The following is a 7,451-nucleotide window of genomic DNA, read 5'->3' as shown; positions in this document are numbered from 1 at the left end:
AATATAGCTACAAGTAAAACTAGGAGCGCTTTGACACGTCTCATGTAAAAGTAGTACTAGATCAAGACTACTTCATTGAATACTGTCAGTTATGTAATACTAGTGACAAAGATAGAAAAATTGCCTAGTTTTAGAATTGGAGCTTATTACCAATACCTATTTGGAACAAGAAGTCCTGGGAAGCTGTTTCCCCCCTCCGCCCCAACTTGGCTATATGTATAGATATTGCGTATGCAAAGTTTGTGCCTGTCCAGAGTATCTAGAGAAGGAATATTAATTCAGGCAATCTGGTTTGTTTGTTTGGAGTTGAGCCACTGGCCAATTTCTAGTGCCATCTTGTGCTGGTTGCTAGGATACTTGCAAAGAAAGATGGAACTGGTCTCATCCACCCAGCAAGGCATTTATATTTTCCTAAGCCACTGATCATTCACAGTAACACACATCTTAGTTATGCCTTAAACAATCAGTATCCTGAAATGTATATTATTACTTTGCAAATGGATTCCAGAGCAGAAAATAGCCTTTGCAGGTGGAAATCAGCTGAACACTATTCTGTACTGTAGATGAACGTATTTCAAATGAAAGGAAATAATCAACGTTCATCTCATCTTACATTTTCCCTTAGGCTAAAGCTCACAAAGGACATTTTTCCCATGGGGAAATTTGCCCCTGCTCACTGTTTTAGCACCAGTCTGGAAGTGTACATAAGAACATAAGAAGAGTCCTGCTGGATCAGACCAAGAGTCCATCTAGTCCAGCATTCTGTTCACACAGTGGCCAACCAGTTGCCCATAGGAAACCCACAAGCTGGACATCAGTGCAACAGCACCATCCCACTGAAGTGTCCTAGCAACTGGTGTACATAGGCATACTGCCTCTGATCCTGGAGGTGGCTTATAGCCCTCGGGACTAATAACCATTGATCACATTATCCTTAAGGAATTTGTCCAATCCCCTTTTAAAGCCATCTAGAGTAGTGGCCATCACTACATCTTGTGGAAGTGAATTCCATAGTTCAACTATGTGCTATATGAAGATGTGCTTCCTTTTATCTGTCATAGAACTCCCACCAATCAGCTTCATGAGATGACCCAGTATTATGAGACTGGGAGAATGTTCGCACAATGGAGGCTCCAGAAATGGTGCACTTTCCCCTGCTGCATCAATGGCAGCCATCAATGCAAGGGTAAAGGTGTGAACACAATTTCAGCAGTGGGGCCAGTCGGCTGCAGAGCACTGGTCAGGCTGAGCCAAGCCTTGGAAAAAGCTCACGTGGTCCAATGAGCGGGGGCAGATGGTGGCAGTGACAGGGCGATCATCCAATAGGATGAGTTTGCCCACCCCTAAATGCAACTACACACACACACACACACACACACACACACATCCAACGGAAACATGCCCCCTCTGCTGTTTTGGGATTTGGCACATATTTTCCTTGCTGTCAAGGCAAGTTTCACTACCTGAACAGTAATAAAAAACATCAATTCCAGAAAGGAGTGCACTTATCTGGTCTAAGAGGGGTGTGTTTGACAAGGAATAGAGAATACTAGCAAGCAATTTATGCTCAGTATGGTCATAGTGGGACATTTCCTCCACAGGGTATGGAATATGAAAGTGCAATAAAGGCCATGAACTTCGATCCTAGCTTTGAGTGCACGACACCTGGTGGGAATCTACACTGATGTTATTCTAACGTTTTGAATGGGTTATTGTGACGCACAGCGTCGCGTGACCCTGGGTCTCTAACGTTGTAAATGAGTTGTACTTACAGGTTCTATTTCTTCGTTCCAGCGCGGCTACAGATTCATGTGCCTCGTTCTACTGGTAATTTTCCTCTCCCTCTTCTCTGAGTAGCAGAGCTGCTGGGTTTGCTCCGCCTACTTCCTGTTCTCCTTCCTTCGCCCTGTTTGCTATCTTATCTGCTACAGCAGATAAATCACACCAGCGTTATACTGTGCAATCACTGACAATTGCATGCAAAGGACTCAGAAGTTTTCCACCTTAGAATCTGCTTTTATTGTGAAGTACTCCCATGCATCCTGCCTTAATTGTGCTCCTTTTGCAAAAGATTCACCCGAGCCGCTGCTGTGGGCGCAGGAGCAGGATTTTAAAGAAATGCTTACATCTGCAAATTGGGTCATCGGTTTTAAAATTTTTTTTAACATTTCCCCCCTCTTTGCAAAGGAGCTGAGGAGCGCTCAAAGGATCGCTGTAGGTCCGTGCAGGAAAATTAACAAGGGTCTCTGCTCCCAGTCCAAAACGGGGCTGCTGCTAAAACTTTTCAATTTGGTCACCCATCCAAACCCTGATCAGACCCAACCCTGCTTAGCTTTAGCAAAGTGGCTGGCTCCTGTGCATTCAGGCAATTCCCTGAAACTTGTGTTAAGATGTTTTGGGTGAGGGTTTGTGTGTGCTTATGACTATTGCCCTGCTCTGCTGGCTAGGAATGAGGCAGGCAGTGGGCGGAGCACACCCAGCAACTTTGCTACTCTCAGAGAAGAGGGAGAACAACGGAAAGGATTTAACAATGTGCCCTGCAGTAACATTACAGCTAAACGTAAGTCACGCTAGTGTGCCTCGTGATACAGAGAACCGATACAGAGAACCACATTAGAAAGGGACCCTAGCAACGTTATAAGACTAGTGTAGCTCCGGCCCTTGCCTCTTCCCTATATCTGCTGCCTGGAACGGTTCCAGACCAGCCGTGACTGCAGTCCTACAATACTGCCAAGAATGTCTGCATCAGTTCCCTTATGTGAAAGTAGTTTAACAACTTTTTTGTCTTCTTCCGTTTATTGTATTACTTTGCAATTTGTCATTGGAAACCCTGGAGCAGACCCTGTGTGGACGATTAAACACACCTTAATTTCTTCCCCACCCTGAGCTAAGGTTTCCCCACCCCTCCCACAAGTCTTGCCACCATGCATGATACCTGAGGGTGACGTCCCAAGGTAAGTTGCGTGTGATGCTCCTGCTTTGTCTGCTTTGGCTTATATGATTATTGTGCTTGGTGGATTATTCGCCGTCTCCTTTCAAGTCCTGATAAATGGTTGGAGGTTGTCACAGGGTTTCATTTGCATCACCTTGATGTTTCCATGTTGACTCTCAGACCAATGCACGCAGCTGTAAATCAATGCTTTCCCCGCCTCTGGCAGTTTATATTGCTACTGTCATGAAGGATGATAAGCAAGCAGAGTTCCTCTAACTCATCTCTTCTCACCCATTCAATTCTGCACTTCACACTTGCAGAAGGGTCTCTCATGATACATTTCCTGCTTTGGGAAACAAGATCATGTCGTTTCATTCTACCAAGGTCAGTTTGATAATGGATGCCTTTAAATATGAGATGGCTGCAGCTGGCGGCAGAGTTCCCACCAAAACAAGTTAAATAAGTTGGATTTCTTCCCATTTGTTTACAAAATGGCAGTTTTCGCCTCACCGTCATGGGAGACCAAAGGATCATCCCATCTCTCAAGACGAAATCATGCTATAGCAGTTTAGCTAACCTTCCAAGGTCCCCAATTAGCCTCTTACCTTTTGATTGACAGAAAGACTGATATAAATGTCCTGGGTCAGTCCACTCTTGGCTACTACCACCTCCAGTTGTTCTGTTATCTGGCTGCCTCTCAAGACATTGCTGACCAGTTATCTAACCTGCTTGATCTTTCAATTCCTGCCTCCATTTACTGCCTGCCCTTCACTGTACTCTTTCTCTGCTCTCTAGGATGTCTCTCTGATGATTGCTGATCTCTGTTTCACTTGCTGAGCACAGTGATGCTCTTTAGAACTGATAAATGGAAGGCACTGAGAAGCCATTACATCTATTCATTTCCAGCTTTGTTCCTTTTGCATCTGTGGGGAGCATTGGTCTTTCATGCTATTTTCAATGCCCCTTTCAAATGACCCTTGCCTTTACGGATGCAACATTTTAGTACATTGTTCTTATATGGGCACATAATGATAAAACAGCTTAAAATGTTTTCCTGTAATGAATTCAATGTGTGTGTGTCAGATCCATTCTGTGTGTGTGTGTGTGTGTGCACGCGCGGTGTGTTTAGCACATTGTATAGTTCTGAAGTCAGAGTGTAAAAGATTCAATGCAGCTAAGTTTAGGCCTGCATATTAAATTCTTTAGGAATGACAGTATCAGAGGCAGTAAGGCAGTAACCCTGTATACACTAGTTCTGAGTAACATGGGTTGCACCATGTCCTGCTTGTGGGTCCCTGGTCAACAGCTGATTGGACATGGTGTGAACAGAGTGCAGGAATAGATGAACTCTTGGTCGGATCCAGTATGGCTCTTCTTATGTTCTTCTGACATTCCATTATTTGCATTTGCTCAAGAAATGTATTGTTACTAAATTAGATAATTCTCTAGTCCCTTTTTGATCATCACTTCCTTGGTGAACCTGTATTGTTTGAAGGGGTGGTGGTCTGTGCCTGCAAACATAAAGCAAAGATATGCCTGGGAGCCATGATAGACTAAGGCTTTTGGGCATATATTCACTGCATGTTTGTACGCTTCTGGGGTTGGATCCCGACTTCGGCATGTATGGACTTCCCTGCCTGCTCCTTCCTATGGCAGATCCTCAAGATCCCTGAAAATGCTACATAGAGGGTCAGAGGCCCTGATGAATGGAGTGTAGGAAGGGAGGAGAGATTCCTAAAAAGCAAACAGAGGCATCTTCCATCAGTGGAAGGCAGATCCTGGATCCAACCTTATCTCTTCAGACTTTATAGTTTCACCTCAGGGCTGTGTGGTGCAAATAACACCTCTTTTCATAGTATGCAAATCATCAGTTAAGAAGCCTTTAAAGAAAAGGAAGAATACAGGTAAGGGCTTTAATCTTAGGCCAAATCAGACATGAAGTAGGAATTCCATGGTTATTAAATTGGTTATTAAATTGTAAAGCAAGCGTAGGGGCTCCCCTTTTCCCCAGTGCCATTTTCTTGTTCTAAATAGCTTCCCCTACCTGAAAACTGCTAGTAGCCCCACAGGTGCCAGTATTTTTTCAACAAGGCTAATGGCATCTCCAGAATGCATTTTGGGCAAATTGTTAAACATCCCCTTCCCCAGCAAGGGATGCTTGAAGAATTTGATATTAGTCAATTCTGGCATGATGGACTTGATCATTCCTGGTCTAATTTACCAAGCAATCTTAACTTGGCCCATTGGGGAGCTCTGTGGGGCTGCTGCAACATACCAATCCCAGCCAGGACACAAGTGGCTGTGGTGGGACATGTGGGAGGTTTGGGGGGTAATTTTCCATCCAACAGTTTTTGGCCCTTTATGTTTTCCTTTCCTGTTGAAATCAATGGGAGGGAAAATACCTGGCATACATTTGGGACTAATTCTGCAGACTCACTGGGAAATGCAGGAGCTATGGAATCAGCAGCTCCAAAGCTGTCTTCTCCTTGCTCCACCACAAAAATGAATGGATGATGGAATGAAAGGCACCTGACAATCCATGAAATGCAGAAGTGCAGATTTTACAAAAGCTTTATGTCCCTAGTCTGTAAATGGCAATTGCTGGTGGGATATTGACAGTGTTAGGTTTACCCATAGAGGTTTACGAGCATAGGGACATAGGAAGCTACCTTATATTGAGTTAGACCACTGGCCTATCTAGCCAGTTGACACTGGCAGTAAAGGCTATCTAGGGTTTCAGGAAGGATTCTTTCCTTGCCCTGCCTGGAGAAGCCAGGGATTGAACCTGGAACTTTCTGCATGCAAAACGTGTGCTCTATCACACTGAGCAATGGCCCCTTCCTAATTTTCCACAGTTTCTACAGGTGTAACTAAGGCTCAGAGCAGACACTCCACCCATGTGGAACCCTGGGCCACATCCTAACTGACTCCAACCAGCAGATCTCTGGAGATTAGGATTCCATTACTTTTTACCCACCAGTTTTTATGTTCCCTGAATGTTTTGATGCAGATTTTGGCTCAAAAGGATTTCAAAATGCATTTTAAAATGTGTGTTTTGAGAGAAAACACATTTAGAAATGCATCGTTTGAGAGGAAATGTATTATTATAATACATAATAATATGTATTATTAAACACATTATCAAATGTGTTTAATGATACATATTTAAATGTGATTTTTTTGTCAGATTCATGTGGAATTGGAACAGAATTGAATTAGGCCTTTGCTAGACCTACCTTTAAATCTGTGCGGGAGGAGGGGAGATCCTGTGATTCAGGTAGCGCAGGCTGTCACCCTAAACATCAGACATGATGAGCTAAAGGAAAGCCCTGTTGGGTCCGCCATTTTTTTTTCTTAAAGGGCCGGGTGCGCAGGAGCGCACGATCAACCAAAATGAGGGTTTTTTTTTAAAAAAAAAAAGGTTGCCCTGCTCCCCCCACCCTGCCCCTGATCTCCCCCCCACGATCTCCCCCTACCTTGGCTGCGATCTCTCCCCCTGCCCTGATGTGCCCCGTCATCCTTTTTCCCGGCTACTCGCGAGTAATTGCGGTCTCCGAGAAAAGCAGCGGAACAATCTAAACGCTCACAGTCTCGGGCTCAACACGAGGCTGCGGGAAATACTGGGCTACAACTGGAGCCCGTTACCCCGGGGCAAGGGAGGGTTGACCCCTACCTGATCCCGGGATCCCCTGTGCGTCCATTTGGACGCACAGGGGTGAGCCCAGAGTTCACCCTGGGCTAATCTGTGGTCTAGCAAAGGCCTTAATGAGTAGCACATGTGACAGTGAAATGGAGTGGAAATAAGTTAATTCACCCATCCCTACCACAGTGCTACTGCTCTAATCAAAATTTTCCTAAAAGAAAAATTCCCCTTTAGGAAAACTCATGACAACCAGTTTCAAGCTGGTTTAGATGCACTATAAATACCAAGCAGTTTACTTGATATCATCTTACAATCATTTCCCCGCCTTGATCAAAATGGAGAGGCGGGTAAGAAATTATTATTATTATTATTATTATTATTATTATTATTATTATTATTTCACAAAATCCTTTCAGTTAATAACAGCACCTTAACAACTGGTACTAATAAATTCATCATTGCACTTTGAAAATAGTTGTTATCTCAACAAACAAACAAATCCTAAGTGAAAGCGTAATGAAAACTCAACAAGAATGCAAAACAAAAACTGAAAGCACCTACTAATGCAAAATGAAGGAGTGAGTGCTTATGTTTTGTCCCTGAAAAATGTAAAATGAAGCATTATACTAAGGCTAGATATGCACTAGTGCGTCTCATCAGTATTGAAGTGCACCAATAACTGTTGGGGCACATTACATAATCACTTTTTTAGCGTTATTTCATGCTTTTTATTCCTTATTATCCAAAAGACCACAACAGATGTCATTGTGGCCTCATTCAGAAGATACCTTAAACCATGGCTTTAACCATGGTGAATAAAGCAAAAAAGCCTTATTCACTGTGGTTAAGCCATGGTAAGGCGTCTTCTGAACATGG

Source organism: Elgaria multicarinata, chromosome 5 (genome assembly GCF_023053635.1).
Source record: "Elgaria multicarinata webbii isolate HBS135686 ecotype San Diego chromosome 5, rElgMul1.1.pri, whole genome shotgun sequence".
In the NCBI taxonomy this organism is placed as follows: Eukaryota; Metazoa; Chordata; class Lepidosauria; order Squamata; family Anguidae; genus Elgaria; species Elgaria multicarinata.
The sequence above is the reverse complement of the archived record's forward strand: the minus strand, read 5'-3'. Positions refer to the sequence as shown.